A 19,494-nucleotide genomic window follows, 5' to 3' on the forward strand; every position below is an offset into this window, starting at 1 on the left:
ATGCAACATTTTTGAGTGAGTTGTGAGGAGAGATTTGTGTGAGTGTGTGCTTGTTTGAGGCCAAGTGAGCTTGTTCTGTAGAGAGAGGCCAAGATTACCTATGCAAAGGAAAGACCCTGACATATGAATGTATTTTGTGAGAGAAGAGGGCCGAGAGCAGTGTGGTGTTGTGGCATGAGAGGCTAAGAGAGCTTGAGGAATAGAAGGTTGAGAGCTAAATGTATGCTATGAGAGTAGAGGGATGAGAGAAGTGTGGTGCTATGGTGTGAGATGCTGAGATATTTTAATGAATATAAGGCTGAGATCGAGTGTATGTTGTTGAAGAGAAAAGAATAGAGTGCTGCATGGGCTGTGATGAGTGATTGTTGTTGAGCAGAACAATAGGTTGTTGCAGAGTGAGTAGAGTTAATATAGAACATAGTTGATATCAGGAAGGGTGGATACCATTGACAGAGGAAATTAGTTCCCTATTGAGTGTGGGTTGGAGCTTGCATACATGAAGTTTGTGTTTCCATCTCTAATATGTGTCTGAAGAGGGCTTGGAGGTGGTGTATCCTACAAGTTGGTGCTTGCATAAATCCAACGAGCTGCAAGTTGGTGCTTGCAACAAATCCTTGGAGTTGGTGCTTCACATGGTGGTTTTGTTAAGCTGGACAAGTGTATACAAATGGAGGCAGTTGGTGCTTCCTGCTAGTGGGTGCTATAAAACAATCAAAGGGAGTTGGTGCTTCCTGTGACTAGTGGCCCACAAATAGATTGATGTAATAGAGTAGGTGATCTTATTCTACATTTGATCCGAATTGGATCAATAAAGAACTGTCAAAGAACCATCACTGTATCAGGTCAGGACAAACTTATAAAAACTCCAAAATAGCGATCAAAAACACCCTGAACTAGTGGCAATGGCAGCTAGCATGGAACGACGAGGACCTCGGTCAAAGTGCACTGACCGAGGGCCATGGAGACTGCGTGGGAGGCCGAATTAGCCCTTGGGAGCCCCGGATCGGGAAACAGAGGTGGATTTTGATGCACGATTGGCAAAAAGGGCCAAAATGGAGTAGCCCTGAGCACTCGGTCGCATGGGGAGCTGGAGAACCACTGGCGAAAAGCGAAAAAGAGCTAAAGGACAAGGTGAGACCTGCACTCCAAAAAACCGGTGGTATTGATTAGGGCGCCCTCAAACGGTAAGCAATTTTGGGTGAAAGCGGAGCGATCCCATTCAACAATCGACATGTGGCAAGCAGAGGAGAGAGAAAACCACCGTTGATTGCGCACTAATGGTCGAGCAAGTCAACCGTGCAAAACGTGCGTATGGCATCAGATTTGGAGGCCCCAAATCTAACGGCTGAGATCACGCCGCGATTTTGAAGGATTTGAAGTCCGCTTTAACCACCACGGTGGACGAAGACTTCATCCACGACGTAATTGAAGAATCGAACCAACAAAGCAACTTGGTACCGTTTACAGGAGGACATGTGGTCACTCCCTATAAGCCCGATGATGACGCTGAACAGGGAACTCCAAGCGCAGCTGCAGAAGGCGATTTGACAGAGGAACTGAACAGTCTTGGGCACGAATGGCTTCAAAGCCATGGATAGAGACAGAATACATAGTCACAGAGAGAGAGGGATAGAGAACCCTGAGAGACAGAGAGACCAGAATCCCGAGAGGAGGACGGAACACAAAGAAGAAGACAGTGAAGCAAAAGCAGAAGAAGACAGAGGGCCAAGCTAACTAAAGGCAACATCAAGCACCAGAGAGCTTGAGAGATTCAAGCCATGCCAAAGAGGATCTGTCCGGACTGAGCACCACATTGAGCTCTCTCCATTGTAGACCAAAAGGTCACAGAGCTGGTATGCAACAGAGTCTGTGCACTCTAGTGGCTTGGGGAATCCAAGAACCACCCTGCCAAGCAAATCTGCTTCAGGTGACTCCTAGTGAGCTCTTGTATTGTAATTCTATGCTTAAAAACACAATAAGATAAGGCCACCACTGAAATCTGGACCGGAGATGTAGCCTTGGAGGATAGGGTGAACTCCTGTTGTGGTCACCAACAACACCCCTCTTTATTTGGTATTAGCAATAACACCAAGCAAAGGGGGACCCTTAACAAAAATTCCAAAAAATATTTTTACCAAAATTTTTGTATTTTTACTCCCTAAAGCTATATCGCATCGCGAAGAGAGAGTGAAGCATTTCCTATGCGCGTAAATAAGCTGCGAAGAAGCGACGCGAAATTCATCGCATCGCATGTATTGAAAGCGCCCTTAAATGAGAAACTTAAGGAATCGCCGACGGCCAATATGCGACGTCGCATATTGCAACATCGCATAAGCAGCACACAGTGATTGAATGATAAAACGCGATCTTGCGATCTGCGATCTTGCGATCTGCGATCTTGCGATCTGCGATCTTGCAATCTGCGATCCTGCAATTTGCAATCTGCGATGAATGAGACTATCAATTCCTGTGATGACACTTCTTGACATCGCAATCCTCGATACTGCGATGCGAATCGCAGAAACCACTCATCGCAAAATTTTCTCGACATAGTCTGTAAACCCAAAATTGAGCGCGCACCTTAAGGGAAATTAATGATTGTACGCCAAAATATCCAAGAATGATTGTGTTACGTTTTTCGAAGAGTCAAGTCATTATGCGTGTCATGACTATGCATTCATTAGAACTTAAAGCTTTCATGTCAATCTTTTCGTCGTTTCTCTTTTCCTTTGCGTAAACTGTAAGGCAGCAACTAATATAAATCAATATGCAGGAAACATCTAAGGAAAAGGGGAAAGCGCCAATACTCGGAGAACAGAGAGGAGATGCCTTCACAAATGGATGCCGCATGCAGCAGGACCGCGGATTCCAGAGTATCACTCAACAGACACGGATGAAAATAGACTATCCAAGACTTAGAGTCAAAGGCGCACAAAAGCGGCATGTTTACAAAAGATCCTGTAGCTCAGACTGGGTAAAGCAAAAAGAAAGACGCTAAGGAAGGAAGACGCTTCAGAAAAGCCTGGAACAAAGAACGGAAGCAATCTGCAATACAGAAAATTGTTCAGGCAACGAAATCCCTAACTCATTGAGTCATTCGCACGGCCGGAGACCGAAATAGCAACAGCATAATCAGTTTGAAAGAAATCTGGGTTATACCAAGTATACACACAGCGAATACACCAAGCCAGAGGAAGATTTTCGAAAATATCTTCTAGTTTGTCAGAAAGAGGTGCCAGCTCTTGTTATTTCTACTTTTATCGCTCGAACGAAAGGAGAAGACAACCAGCCGACTCTTCTCAGGCGAACATTGCATTGCTTACAACACTAAAGAGCAGATACAAAAATAGTTAGAAATTAGATTCAATTTTTAGAAATAAATCTGTTTTAGTAGAAGGGCGGTCATTTGAAGCTGTTTCCTAAATTTGTGTAATTAATATTAATTAGTTAGTAGTATTTAACCCTTCTCATGGCATTTGGAGAAGGGTCCGAAAATCTGTCAAAAAACTTGTCCTCAGAACATGCACTTTTGCACCCTCGGAGGGGGCTTTTGATGAATGGATGGATCAAGATTTATCAACGTTTGCATTTAATGTCTGCTACTGATGTTGCACTTCTGTACTCTTAGTAGATATTAGAACAAGTAGAGATAAATCGTTATTGCTTGAAGTTTATGAGTGAAATCAGTCATAAATGTTACTTTTATCTCTTGACCAATTTCTGCTTATATTCTTAGAGTGATATGCAGTTTTAGTTGTTTATATGTTAATGTATGAATGTGTGGGTTACCATTTGGCACTTTTGTACGGTGGAGTCATTTATTTGTGCTTGACATATGAATAACTTATTATGCGATATGCTGTTCACAACTGTTTTGCCTAACTTTTTATGCAGAATGGTTTATCTTAATTGATTTCTATTCTTATGATAGCTGAATGATCTTTATTACCAGTTATTGTTCGAAATCTCTTTAGATCGCATAATAGAAGAAATACACCTCGGGTTAGCGTAGATTAGATGTGTTGTTTTTATTAGATTACAATAGCATAGAGTCAGTTTAGAAGTTCGAATTAAATTAGCTTAAAATACTTCTAGATCAGCATCATCCAACTCTACACACACACACACCCCCTAGATTTGGAAACTGGTCCCATCATCCCCAGTCGGACCCGCTATACCAAACGGACAAGGAGCTGCGAACCAAGTTCCGGACCGGGTGGGTATCCCCCTTATTGTCGACCCGATTTTCGGGGCTTCAACATATTTGGCGCTAGAAGGAGGGCACGAACTATGAATGGCACCTAAATCAAAATCTAAATACCATTCTGAGAGTAAATCACCCTCATCAACTCCCCCGACTTCTCCAGTACGATTAAACTCGGAGTTTGAAGTCGCTCGAGTATCCACCGGTGCTACATACCCTAATATTTCAGACCAACTTATCATTTAACCCCCTGAAATTCAAACTCTGATTCGTAAACTCCAGGGATTCTCTATTTTTAATCAGAGGTCTGATAAATCTCAAAGCAGCGTGACTTCGCAGTACAATCCTGCTCATCCCCTGACCAGATTGAAAAGTGAAAAGTTTGGCATCCAGCCAACTGAACTTCCTCTCCCCACCAGGAAAAGAGCAAGGAAAACACCACCAGAGTCTGACAGTGAGACTCTTTCATCTACTTCGTCCATTTCAACTCCCTCACCACGAAGTCAGCCACCCACATCTTCATTCCAAATCACTCATCCATCTTCCACGGTCCCTCCTCTTCAATAATCAAAGATCATAATATCTTCATCTTCTCAGCATCAGGGATCATCCTCTGCACTTTCATTCACTAGCAACTCAACGATGGCCCAGTCTCCACGGAACAATCCTGGGGCAGTTTTAATGCCTCCACCCCTGAGTCCAATACCAGCCCATCCTGAGAAATGGCTACCCAAATTCAATCCAGAAACAGGCATGCTAGTTGAAGAGCATATTAATAATTTCATGCTTTCTGTTAATCTCAACGGAGTTACCAACGAGGATGCTGTCGTCCGGCTTTTTCCCTATACAATGCAAGGAATAGCCGGGTCATGGTACTTTTCGTTACCTTCCGGGTCTATCACAAGTTGGGACACTTTTCAAAGTCAACTCCTTACCAAGTTCGGTGATGACAGATCAACGACGACGTTGATCAATGACCTATCCAATCTCAAAGCTGAGGCCAAAGAACCCATTAAATATTTCAATTTAAGGTTCAATAAGATCCTCAACAAAATTCCTGCTGCTTCCCAACCCAGCGAGGAAGTAAGATGTGAATGGTATATCACGGCCTTACCATCAAACTTGGCTATCTTCGTAGATAGGGCAAACAAGACGACCTTAGTTGAAAACTTGACAGAGGCGATAGCAGTAGAAAAATGTGTAGTAGCCCTAGAAAAGAAATCTGCGATAGAAGAACGCAAATCTAAGAAAATCTCTTTCAAAGAAGACACCAAGAAGAAACAAATGAAAGATCCTTTCGATTTGGAAGGATTAAAAAAAGTATTAAAGGCCATGTCCAATGAGATGATTGACATAAAAAAACAAGTAGCAGAAACTTCTTCAAAAAAGCCCTATAGAGCTTTTAAAAGAAATCCTCCCATGGATGTGAAACCACCCAATGCTGTCTCAAACGTTGAATCCGAAGAACAAGAAGAAGAAGAGAACATCACTGAAGGGCAGACCGATGATGAAGAAGTTGTGGAACTACAAGGAATGTGGGATTTCATGGTCCTACAAGAAGAAGATCAAGAAGCATTTCCGGTTAGCACACGAAGCAAAAATCAACTTGATCCTCCCCAAACTACCCCTAAACAGAAGGGCGCAAGCCCTGCAACAAAAGATAAGGTCGCAACAAAGAAAACAACCGCTAGAGCGACCCAATCTAGCCCAGTCCAATCAGATCAAGCACCTCCATCAAGAACACTGATAGTGTCGGATGAAATGGAGTATAACATTATCGATGACATGAAAAAGACTAGGGCTAATATCACTCTTTACGAGTTGAGCAAATTGAAACATCAACAGAAAATAATGATGAAAGAATTACATGTCGTGCCTACTACATCTTTACCTACAGCTGTAGCTTCCCACAACATGGGAAGACCTCCAACCAACACGATCAATCAGATTGACCCAAATGACATCGCCTTGATTGGAGGAAGATCGAGATCTCATACTCCCCCTTTTCTTCTCACTTATGAAATTTTCAATAAAAACGTGCACAATTTCTTGGTTGATTCTGGTGCTTCAACAAATATTTTACCCAGATCAATATGTGCCAAATTGAATGTTCAACCACAAAAATCCGCAGTGCGCATAGTTCAGCTTGATCGATCTCAAGTCGAAGTGATTGGTGAACTTAATCAAGTGACCATAAGATTGTCGTCTAACCCGAAGGTATGTCAGGTTATCGACATTCTAGTAGCTGATATCCCTGAATTCTATGGTTTAATTCTTAGCAAGGATTGGTCCGAAAAACTCCACGGATACTTCTCAACCGACTGGTCGCACATGTGGTTACCCTACAATGGTAAACCGAATCAAATAAAGGTTGAACGAGAGTTACACCAAAAGTACATAGTGACGGAATTGGAGGGAGAAAATGAAGCAATAGCATACAACAACAGTATCATAGGCAATTACTCGGTAGATTCTTTCCTCGGCAATTTCAATGATCATATTTCACCTTACTTAGAAAATTCAATTTTGTCCCAAGTTGAAATTTTTTCCCAAACTGATAATTCAAAATGTGTTAATTTTTTAGATAACCCTGTAAATACATCTTTGTTTTTGAAATTATATTTTGATGGCTCCAAATCTAACGAGGGAGCAGGAGCAGGATGCGTTCTGATTAGCCCAGACGGAAATAAGACCATGCTTACGTGCAGACTTGAATTCGATTGCACAAACAATACAGCGGAATACGAGGCCTTAGTACAAGGCCTATACAAAGCAATCGGGTTGAACGTTAAGTACCTTCAAGTCTTTGGAGACTCTGAGATCGTCGTCAAACAGGTACGTAACACCATACATTGCCTATCAGGTCATTTGAAGCACTATCAATCTTTAGTACAAGATCTAACTGCACATTTCATAGCATTCAATATTTCGTCAATCCCAAGACTCCAAAATGCGAGCGCAGACCTGTTAGCTAACGTAGCCTCTAGACTTATTCCCTCCGAATATTTTAGTCCAGATAGATTCTCAATAGAATTAATCTTTAGACCATCCATCCCTGACAACATCACCAACTGGAGAGTATTCAACGACGATCCTGACATTGTAAATTTCCTCACTTCTGAAGGATCCTACTCAAACCAAATAATTGACGAAGACCATCATGATCACTAAATACAACAAAATAGCACTGATAATGCTATACCTAAATCGGTGGTTAAGTTAGAAGACTTATACAATTTGAAAAGTCGGTTTAAAAAGTCTACCAATTCTAAAATTTACAGTTCGACTCTGAACTATAAATTAGTGAACCTAGGAACCAATGAGAAGCCAAAAAACGTTAATCTAGGCCACGACCTAGCTGCTGAAGAAAAATTAGCATATATCTGTCTTCTGGGACAATACAAAAACGTTTTTTCCTGGAATTACGATGAGCTGAAGACATACGACACCTCTATCATTCAACACACTATCCCTATGATTGACAATGAAAAACCTGTCCAGCAGAAACTCAGAAAAATCCACCCCAATTTAGAAAATCAGATAAAAACTGAGCTAAATAAGTTGTTGAGAGCCAGAATAATTTTCCCCGTCAGACATTCCAAATGGGTATCCAATATGGTGCCCGTTAGAAAGAAAAACGGAGATATTAGAATCTGTATCGATTTCCGGAATCTCAACAAAGCCTGTCAAAAAGACAATTTTCCCCTCCCACCTATGGAGAAAATATTACAGGCAGTAGCAGGCTCAGAATTAATGTCTTTTCTGGATGGATTTTCACGATACAATCAAGTGATGGTACACCCCGATGATCAGTTAAAAACCACATTCTGAACTAAATGGGGCACATACGCATATCGGAAGATGCCATTTGGTCTGATCAATGCCGGCGCTACCTTTCAGACAGCCATGGACATCGCATTTAAAGGTTTAGTCAATAAATCTATAGTGATTTACCTGGATGATATAACAGTGTACTCCAAGAAGCGAAGGGACCATCTCAAAGACTTGAAACAAATCTTTCAACGATGTTTAAGGTATGGGATTTCACTTAACCCAAAGAAATCTTTTTTCGCATTAAGTGAAGGGAAATTGCTAGGATTCATAGTGTCAAAATCTGGTATTCACATTGAACCTGACAGAATCAAAGAAATTTCCAAAATATCCATGCCTCATAACAAAAAAGCCATGCAATCTTTCCTTGGTCAAATCAATTTTGTAAAGAGATTTGTCCCAGATTTTTCACGTATTGTTTCTCCTTTGCCAAATATGATAAAAAAGAATTCAAATTTTAAATGGGGTCAAGACGAGCATGAAGCATTCAAATTGATCAAACAAGCCATCATTAACGCTCCATCTTTAGCGACCCCAAATTTTTCAGAATCTTTTATCTTATACACATTTGCCTCAGAGAAATCTTATGCCGCGATTCTAACTCAAGCAAATCAAGAGAAGGCGGAAGCTCCAATCGCATTTTTTAGCTCGAACTTACAAGGTGCTGAACTCAATTATTCAGACGTGGAGAAACAGGCATATGCTGTTTTCAAAGCGATCAAGTATTTCAGACCTTTCTTACTTAAAGCCCATACCAAAGTCGTAGTACCGTTTCCGGCGGTAAGAAACCTCATGATACAGAAGGATGTGGGCGAAAAGAGAGCAAATTGGATTACCGCTTTACAAGAATACGATTTTGAGATCAAGCCAGCAAACATCGTAAGAGGTCAAGGCTTCTGCAAGATGTTAGCTGGAGCATCGCAAATTCTTGAGAACTCATCTGAAGAGGTACATACGTATGAGGTAAGCCTAAACGACGCAGAATCATTATATGTTGACACCATTTATTATCTTAAGAACGGGTATGCTCCATCACACCTGGATCACGCCAAGAAAAGAGCTCTGAGATTGAAAGCTAAACAATACCAGCTCATAAATGATGTTCTGTTTAAAAGGAATTACGATTCCGTGCTTCTTAGGTGTCTTGAGAAAACTGAAGCCGAAAAGGTTTTGCAGGAACTCCACGACAGACCACCAGGCGGACACTATGCTGGAGACGCTACTGCACATAAACTATTACGTGCAGGATATTATTGGCCCACGCTATTCAAAGACTCATACAATTACGCAAGGAAATGCCAAGTCTGCCAGACTGCTGCAGGGAAACAAAAGAAATCGTCCATGCCACTACAGTCGGTTAACATCAAGCAACCATTCAGTCAATGGGGCTTGGACATAATAGGTGAGATCGTTCCTCACTCTTCTAAGCAGCATAGGTATATCCTCACGGCGACTGATTATTTTACTAAATGGGTAGAAGTAGTTCCTCTCAAGACAGCTAATTCTGAAAACATTATTGAATTCATAGATCAATTTATAATCACTAGGTTTGGATTGCCAACGACCTTAATGTTTGATAATGCCTCATACTTTTCTGGAAATACAATGACTGAGTTTGCAATTAAAAGAGGATTTAAACTGAAATATTCTGCCAACTACTATCCACAAGGTAATGGACTGGCTGAATCAACAAATAAGAACCTAATCAGGATTATTAAAAGAATAGTCGACCAAAACCAAAATAATTGGCACAAAGCACTGGTAAATGCTTTATGGGCAGATAGAATTACGAAGAAAGCTTCAATCTGCACTTCTCCCTTTAATTTAGTTTATGGGAAAGAAGTGGTTCTTCCAACTCACTTAGTCATTCCCTCTTTGTCTTTGGTACAATACATCGATGAAGTATCTACTTCCTCCTTACAACTGAGACAAATGGAAATAATCAAATTAGAAGAACAACGAGAACAAGCTAAGAAAATCCATGCTCATCACCAGGCGCTAATAAAATCCTCTTTTGACTCAAGCATAATGACCAGAAAAAACTTTCAGATGGGAGATTTAGTTTTGAAATGGGATAAGGCTCATGAAGAAAAGGGCAAACATATGAAATTTCAGAAGCTGTGGCTTGGTCCTTTTCAGATTGTAGAAGTCATAGGCCCATCGCCGTTTGTGTTGCAAGATTTGGCAGGTAGAAGAGATTCTTTGCCTGTTAATGGACAGATTCTTAAAATATATTTTCCATAGAAGATCATTCTTCTATTTTTGTAAGATAGTTTTAGTTTTTATTTGTTTTTCTCTTTCTTATAAATAAAACCAGTTGTAGATGGTCACTAAAAGGATTTATGAAAGAGCACACCAATCCTCTATTAGATTTTGATTTCGCTTGTACAAGTAGCAAAACTTTTCGAAAAATCTGATTTTTATTATTGAAAAATAGAGTTAACTTTAGCCTAAATATGATGTTAGTTTCAACCTCAAAAACTTTGATGAAAGCAACCTTTGGTAAAAAATTGTTTTATATCAGCACAATGAAAGGTATCAATAATAAAATAAATATTCTCTGTAAAGCTGCTGTTTTCAAACTCTATTATTGTCGTCCAGAGCTTTCTTAAGGAAAAACAATGACTTCCTCCCTGCTAAAGGAAATCGCAGCATTCAGAGGAACAATCCGAGAAAACACTATATCTCAAAGAATAAGAGGTCTCATCACGATCCGGCTTATCATGATCACAGATATTATAACTTGCTGACTTTGCCAAATACTGTCTACCAAAACAGGGCAACGACTCAAGATTATTGCAATCAAAAGACAAGGGGTCTCATCACGAGCCAGCTTGTTCAGCAAAAGTGTAAATCAAGTGAATGACTGTGTCATAATTTGGCCACCAAACCAAGACATTGTTCTTTAGAGAATAAAAAAGGAAAAAGTGTCAAAAAGGTTTTTCTCTGAAATGTTGTAAATAACCTCAAGCAGGATAAATGATCATTGCTGGATAACAGGTAACCCTGTCGAGGCTATGGACGCTTACGGGCAGCAGAGGCTCTACCTACGACAAATGAGCATATTTTAAAAGCCAGTACGTAGAGAAGACCTTATTTTATCTTTAAAAGACCAAGTAATGTCTGGTGCGAATACAGGAACTAAGCCTGAGGAAGCAAACAATTGGAATATGAAAAGGTTGAAACAAAGTATCATTGACAGGATAAGGGGTAATGTACTCTATCTGTCCATAACAAAATTTAGACATACGAAAATTTTTCTGTTTCGGAAATGGAAATTCAATAGAAAAGCAGAGATAACTAGTTCTTCACAGTGAATCGCCATTGTTGTGGTCACAAACAACCCCCATCTTTATTTGGTATTAGCAATAACACCAAGCAAAGGGGCACCCTTAACAAAAAATCCAAAAAATATTTTTATCAAATTTTTTGTATTTTTACTCCCTAAAGCTATATCGCATTGCGAAGAGAGAGTGAAGCATTTCCTATGCGCGTAAATAAGCTGCGAAGAAGCGACGTGAAATTCATCGCATCGCATATATTGAAAGCGCCCTTAAATGAGAAACTTAAGGAATCGCCGACGGCCGATATGCGACGTCGCATATCGAAACATTACATAAGCAGCACACAATGATTGAATGATAAAACGCGATCTTGTGATCTGCGATCTTGCGATCTGCGATCTTGCGATCTGCGATCTTGCGATCTGCGATCTTGCGATCTGCGATCTTGCGATCTGCGATCTTGCGATCTGCGATCTTGCGATCTGCGATCTTGCAATCTGCGATCCTGCGATTTGCGATCTGCGATGAATGAGACTATCAATTCCTGCGATGACACTTCTTGACATCGCAATCCTCGATACTACGATGCGAATCGCAGAAACCACTCATCGCAAAATTTCCTCGACATAGTCTGTAAACCCAAAATTGAGCGCGCACCTTAAGGGAAATTAATGATTGTACGCCAAAATATCCAAGAATGATTGTGTTGCGTTTTTCGAAGAGTCAAGTCATTATGAGTGTCATGACTATGCATTCATTAGAACTTAAAGCTTTCATGTCAATCTTTTCGTTGTTTCTCTTTTCCTTTGCGTAAACTGTAAGGCAGAAACTAATATAAATCAATATGCAGGAAACATCTAAGGAAAAGGGGAAAGCGCCAATACTCAGAGAACAGAGAGGAGATGCCTTCGCAAATGGATGCCGCATGCAGCAGGACTGCGGATTCCAGAGTATCACTCAACAGAAACTGATCAAAATAGACTATCCAAGACTCAGAGTCAAAGGCGCACAAAAGCGGCATGTTTACAAAAGATCCTGAAGCTCAGACTGGGTAAAGCGAAAAGAAAGATGCTAAGGAAGGAAGACGCTTCAGAAAAGCCTGGAACAAAGAACAGAAGCAATCTGCAATACAGAAAATTGTTCAGGCAACGAAATCCCTAACTCATTGAGTCATTCGCACGGCCGAAGACCGAAATAGCAACAACATAATCAGTTTGAAAGAAATCTGGGTTATACCAAGTATACACACAGCGAATACACCAAGCCAGAGGAAGATTTTCGAAAATATCTTCTAGTTTGTTAGAAAGTGGTGCCAGCTCTTGTTATTTCTACTTTTATCGCTCGAATGAAAGGAGAAGACAACCAGCCGACTCTTCTCAGGCGAACATTGCATTGCTTACAGCACTAAGGAGCAGATACAGAAACGGTTACAAATTAGATTCAATTTTTAGAAATAAATCTGTTTTAGTAGAAGGGCGGTCATTTGAAGCCGTTTCCTAAATTTGTGTAATTAAGATTAATTAGTTAGTAGTATTTAACCCTTCTCATGGCATTTGGAGAAGGGTCCGAAAATCTGTCAAAAAACTTGTCCTCAGAACATGCACTTTTGCACCCTCGAAGGGGGTTTTTGATGAATGGATGGATCAAGATTTATCAACGTTTGCATTTAATGTCTGCTACTGATATTGCACTTCTGTACTCTTAGTAGATATTAGAACAAGTAGAGGTAAATCATTATTGCTTGAAGTTTATGAGTGAAATCAGTCATAAATGGTACTTTTATCTCTTGACCAATTTCTGCTTATATTGTTAGAGTGATATGCAGTTTTAGTTGTTTATATGTTAATGTATGAATGTGTGGGTTACCATTTGGCACTTCTGTACAGTGGAGTCATTTATTTGTGCTTGACATATGAATAACTTATTATGCGATACGCTTTTCACAACTGTTTTGCCTAACTTTTTATGCAGAATGGTTTATCTTAATTGATTTCTATTCTTATGATAGCTGAATGATCTTTATTACCAGTTATTGTTCGAAATCTCTTTAGATCGCATAATAGAAGAAATACACCCCGGGTTAGCGTAGATTAGATGTGTTGTTTTTATTAGATTACAATAGCATAGAGTCAGTTTAGAAGTTCGAATTAAATTAGCTTAAAATACTTCTAGATCAGCATCATCCAACTCTACACACACACACACCCCCTAGATTGGGAAACTGGTCCCATCATCCCCAGTCGGACCCGCTATACCAAACGGACAAGGAGCTGCCAACCAAGTTCCGGACCGGGTGGGTATCCCCCTTGTTGTCGACCCGATTTTCGGGGCTTCAACAACTCCTTATTAATTTCTTATGTTCTTGTATTTTCTTATTGTATTTCTCTACCGTCTTTCCATTTCAAATGTCTGTGTATTGGAAATATTATCGATCCGTTGCTTAAATAACACAGAACACACACCAACACGTGAGTCTGTAATACCTTTATTCAATAAATATTTAACTGAGGTCACTCATAGGGTGATTATCAGATCAAGTGGTATGAGAGCTTTAGGCTGTAAGGTTAGACAAGCTTGTGTTGGTTTAGCTGTGAATGCTCACTAGATCAAAGCTCAAATTAGGAGAAGGAGAGTTGGCAAAAACTAATCCTGAAATTGAGTGAGTCTATCCTCAGAAGACAATGTTAGAGGAAGGTTCTGTGGGGCCAGACACTCAATTCTTAGAAAGTTTCCTAGCTATAAAGTCTACGGTAGAAGAAATGTATAGGGACTTTAGAAAGCATAAGATTGAAGATTCATCAGGTTCTAAACAAGATAAAGAAGAAGATGAGTCTCACTTCCATGACCACTGCAAAGGAAAAGGGAAAGAGGAAAGCTTTCTCACACCTCCTAATAGCCCTGTGCATAATAAGAAAGCATCTTTGATCAAGCTAGATGTTAAATTTTATTTTCCTATATATGATGGAGAGCTAAAGGCTGAAAAGTTGGACAATTGGATTAGACAAATTGATTTGTATTGCAGGGTATAGAACATAGACTCAAACAAGAGTAAGATTCAGCTGGCAAGCTTACGCCTAGGAGGCACTGCCTTGGTTTGGTGGGAAGGTAGAACCCAAGCTGATATGAAAAGACATGGTAAGACTATCTCTGTCTGGAGTGAATTTGTTGCTGCAATCAAAAAGCAGCTCTATCCATTGCCCTACATGCAACAATCCATGATGAGTTGACAAACTCTTCGACAGTTGAAAGGTCAAAGTGTGCAAGGGTATACTCAAGAATTTAGAAAGAGAGCATTGATGTTAGGTATCTCATTAGACTCACCAGAGACTCTTTTGAAGTACATTGATGGTCTACACAGCTACATGAGGCATACCATCCTCATGTTTAATCCCACTAGTATAGATGAGGTATCTGTACAAGCTACTCATCTAGAAGCTAGAGGAAAGAATGGAAATCCAGAAGTTGGGGGACCATCCCAACCCACTATAAGCAAGAGAAAGGAGAAAAGAAAGCAGAAGTGAAAAGCAAGGAAGGCTAACACTGCACAGAAAAGCAAAGCTTCATGCATTCAATGTAAAAAGGATGGGCATGATGATGAGCATTGTTGGATTCTGCATCTAGAGCTGAGACCTAAGAAGTCCGAGGGCAAGAAGAAGAAGACTGCTGCAAATATTCAGAAAGATTTGGGGTCAGACTTAGGAGATGAAACAACTATAGCAGCCATAGGTAGAAAAGGTAAGTATTCTGAAGCATCTACTTGTAATTCTGCTCAATCTGTTGTTGATGAAGAAAATCAGAGAAAAAGACATGAGCTTTTCCATATTCTAGTTATTTCCAAAAATCAAAAGATTGATAATTTGTTTGATAGTGGCTCACAAGTAAATTTGATTTCTGAAGCAATTGTAAAGAAATTGGGATTAACAACTACACCTCACAAGAAACCATACCCATTAGGATGGTTGAATGATAAAGCACAACTACAAGTGACTAGACAGTGCAAACTCAAGTTTTCTTTTGGGTCAGCATTTGTAGATGAGGTTGAGTTAGACATAATGCCTCTGGATATATGTGGAATTGTTTTAGGAAGCCCTTACTTGTATGATAGAAAGGCTATCTTTTATAGAGCCGAGAACAAGTATCTACTTGTTAAAGATGGAATCGAATACTTTGTAAGAGCTCACAAGCTCAAGAATAATTATACTCTCATAAACTCAGGGTAGATGAAAAGAATGATAAATTCATGCAAACAATTCTTACTGATGGTTATAAAGGAAAATGAACCTGATAAAAGCAATGCATTTGAGGGTTGTAATATTGAACAACAAGCTGACATAGAAAAGGTCGTTTCAGAGTATGATGTCTTGTTTCAAGAACCTAAAGGTCTGCCACCCAAAAAGGGAATAGTACATGATATTATTTTGTAGCAAGATGTTCCATTGCCTAACATTGGGATTTACAGGTTGTCTACTTTACAGAATGCTGAAATCAAGAAGCAGGTGCAGGAGTTGCTCGAGAAGGGCTTCATCAGGCCTAGCACATCACCATGTGGGTCACCAATTGTTTTGGTGAGAAAGAAAGAATGGCTCGTGGAGAATGTGCATTGATTATCGAGCACTGAATAAGATAACAATAAAAAATTATTATCCCCTTCCTCGCATAGATGATCTCTTAGATCAACTGAAGGAAGCTGTTTATTTCACCAAGTTGGATTTGCACAGTGGATACCATCAGGTCAGGGTTGCAGAGCAAGATGCATGGAAGACTGCTTTCAAAACAAAGCAGGGATTGTATGAATGGCTGGTTATGCCTTTTGGCTTGACCAATTCTCCTGCTACTTTCATGAGATTAATGAATGATGTACTCAGACCTTTTCTTGATGATTTTGTTATAGTGTACCTGGATGACATTCTAATTTTTAGTAAAACGTGGGAAGAACATTGAAAGCATGTTAAGCAGACATTACATGTTTTGAAAAGAGAAAAAATTTATGTTAAACTCTCAAAATGTGAATTTGGTAAAACATCTCTAAACTACTTGGGTCATATAGTAGGGGGAGGTGAATTGAAAATAGATCCCTCTAAAGTGGTAGTCATTGTGAACTGGCCTAAACCCAGGTCTGCTACAGAAGTGAGAAGCTTCTTAGGAGCAACACAACATTGGAGGAAGTTCATTTCTAACTTTTCCTCAATTGTAGCTCCCTTACATGCTTTAAGAGGATTGAATAAGGTGTTTCAGTGGGGAGGAAAACATCAGAAAGCCTTCGACACCTTGAAAGAAAAGATTAGTACATAACCTGTACTAGCATTGCTAGATCTACAAAGACCATTTGAGATCCAAATTGATGCTAGTGACTATGCCATGGGAGCAGTGTTGACACAACACAGTAAACCCATATGTTATCATTCCGAGACTTTTAATCCTGCAGTAGTTAACTATCCTACATATGATAAAGAATTGTATGCATTAGTTCAGAGTGTGAAAAAGTGGAAACATTACTTAATGGGCAAAGAGACAATAATACATACTGATCATCAACCACTTCAATATCTACACTCCCAAACTAAGTTGCAGCAATCAATACATTACAGATGGATGGGGTTTCTACAATAGTTTGATTTAGTCATCAGATATAAAAAGGGCATACATAACAAGGTTGCAGACATGTTATCTAGACCCATTATAAATGCATCTACCATACTTAAGCATAATTCTGTACTACATGAAAGCTACATTGAACAATGTGCTCGGGATATGGACTTTAAAGATGTATATGCAACTTTGAGTCAAGGCAAAAGAGTAGAAGAATTGGACTATCACATGAAGGACCGACTCTTATATCATTGTGGGAAAATCTGCATTCCACAAACTGAGAGGATAAAGATAATTAGGGAAGCACACACTTCTCTGATATCAGGTCACTTTGGGGTAAGTAAAACAGTTGCACAGCTGCAAAGGTTTTGTTATTGGCTGAAAATGAATGAGATAATTTCTAGATATGTAAGAGGGTGTGCTATGTGTGCTAAAAGCAAGCCCAGTAATAGAAAACTAGGCTTGTACACTCCCTTACCAGTACCTTCTCACCCTTGGGAAAGTGTTTCCATGGATTTTGTTGGAGAACTGCCTAAATATAGGAAAGGTCATGATTATCTATATGTTGTTGTGGATAGATTCAGCAAAATGTGTATTTTGATATCTTGTAATAAACAGATTACAGCTGAACAGACTGAAAAATTGTTCTTTGAACATGTATGGGATCATTCTGGATTACCGACTTCCATTGTATCTGATCGAGACACCCGATTTGTGGGGCAGTTTTGGTCTAGTTTGTGGGAACTAATGGACACCAAACTAAAGAAAAGCACAACTTTTCATCCACAAAAAGATGGCTAGATAGAAGTAGTAAACATGACAGTGATCCAGTTACTGAGAGGATATTGTAGCAAACATCCTAAGCTTGGGATGAACACTTGTGTTATGTGCAGTATGCTTACAAAAGAGCAAACCACTCTTCTACACAGAGATCTCCTTTCGAGACCTATTTTGGTTTCACACCAAGGTCTCCTTTGGATTTTGTCTTTGGTAAAGATACCATGGTTAATGGACACAGTGATGTGGACAGGGCAACTAGGTTCATTGAATAGATCCAGGAGATCCACCAGGTAGTGTTGGCATTTTGGCACAGGTGTGGCGCTTTGATACAGGTGTTGTCCTTGATGGCAACTCTCTTTGATGACAGATCTCCGTTCAGACTACAGAATAAAGAGAAATCTCATATACGCCGGTTTATCAAGTCCAAGTTGCGTATACACGCAGTCTATATGCATACTAAGTCGCGTATACGCAGGTTATATATATACGGAGGCGCGTATGCACACAGATATATGAACAGAAAAGGGCGTATATGTCGGGAAGCTTCCCTTTGGTCCATGGTAGTTAGTCCTCGGTACTTGAGCCTATGTATTTGGACCAAAATATCTCGACAGACGTGTTGATCCCTAGTTTCTAAGTTGATGGTATTGGATTTCTATGGTTTGGCCCTTGGTATTGAGCAAGGCCTAAGGCTATATAAGGAGGAGAAGATCATTAGGCAAATCATCTTTGAAAAGGCTTGAATATCTGAAAAAGAAAGAGATCTGGTATGCAGGTTCTGGGTTGCTTGATCTAAGCTAAGGAGAGATCACTTCGGTTGATGGAAGACTAGATCTAAGGATAGATCGGGATCTAATGATTTGAAATGCACTATTATGATATGGTTGATTATGCGTATTTCTAGATCTACATACTGACGCAATGCTATGTTCTGGGTCTAACTGATGTCTGGTACAGCTGCAAGTTGAGAGAATTTATTTTTAGATCTGTACGCAGGTTGGCTTCGGTAAAAGCGCGTGTATACGCGGGATTCTCTCATTGAAGTAGCGTATATATTTTGGAGCTTGATTTTTTTGAGTTACAGTTGGGTCTGACTGTTATTGCAGAGTTCTGTAGTCTGCTCTGTGTTCTGGTAACTGGTGTTTGACAGGGTTTCAGTGGTTCAGTGATTGATGATGCTATTGGATGTTTTGTGCTTCAATGATTTGTTGTGAAAGTTGAATGAATTGTGGTATTCAGTTTTGTAACGTTGTGCTTCAGGAATATCCAGTCTGAAAATGTATGAAAGGTGGTACCTGAAAGAAAGAAGATTGTAGGCCAGCACCTACGTACTAGTATCTTGGCTAGTACAAGAGCAAAGGGGGTTGGAGCTCCCTTCCAAGGAAGTTTGGAGAACGAGAGAAGGTTGTAGCCTTCTGCAGGTTGTAGCCTGCGTACTGGTATAAGGCTGCACCAGTACAAAATGATTGTAAACTGAAGTTTCATATTAAAGAAAGATAGAGATGACTTGCAGCAGGTGGTTTTCACCCACATTGGGTTTCCACCTTATATCATGGTGTTCATGTGTGTGGTTTTTGTGTGATCTGTTCTACTGCATCTGTTTACTCTTAATATGGTGAATAATGTCCTTATGCACTTAACTGAAGATAAATTGACTGAATTATAAGATTTCTGGTTATACGCTGTTTTCCTTAGACACAGTTGCGTGTACACGCTGGTTCACTTAACAAAAGTAGCGTATATGTTTCTGAACATTGAAAAAGTTTTATAGTTCTGATAATACTGATTCACCCCCCCTCTCAGTAT

The sequence above is a fragment of the Pinus tabuliformis genome, chromosome 4_1 (genome assembly GCF_031772625.1).
Source record: "Pinus tabuliformis cultivar Carrire ecotype Pingquan chromosome 4_1, CPIR1, whole genome shotgun sequence".
Lineage (NCBI taxonomy): Eukaryota > Viridiplantae > Streptophyta > Pinopsida > Pinales > Pinaceae > Pinus > Pinus tabuliformis.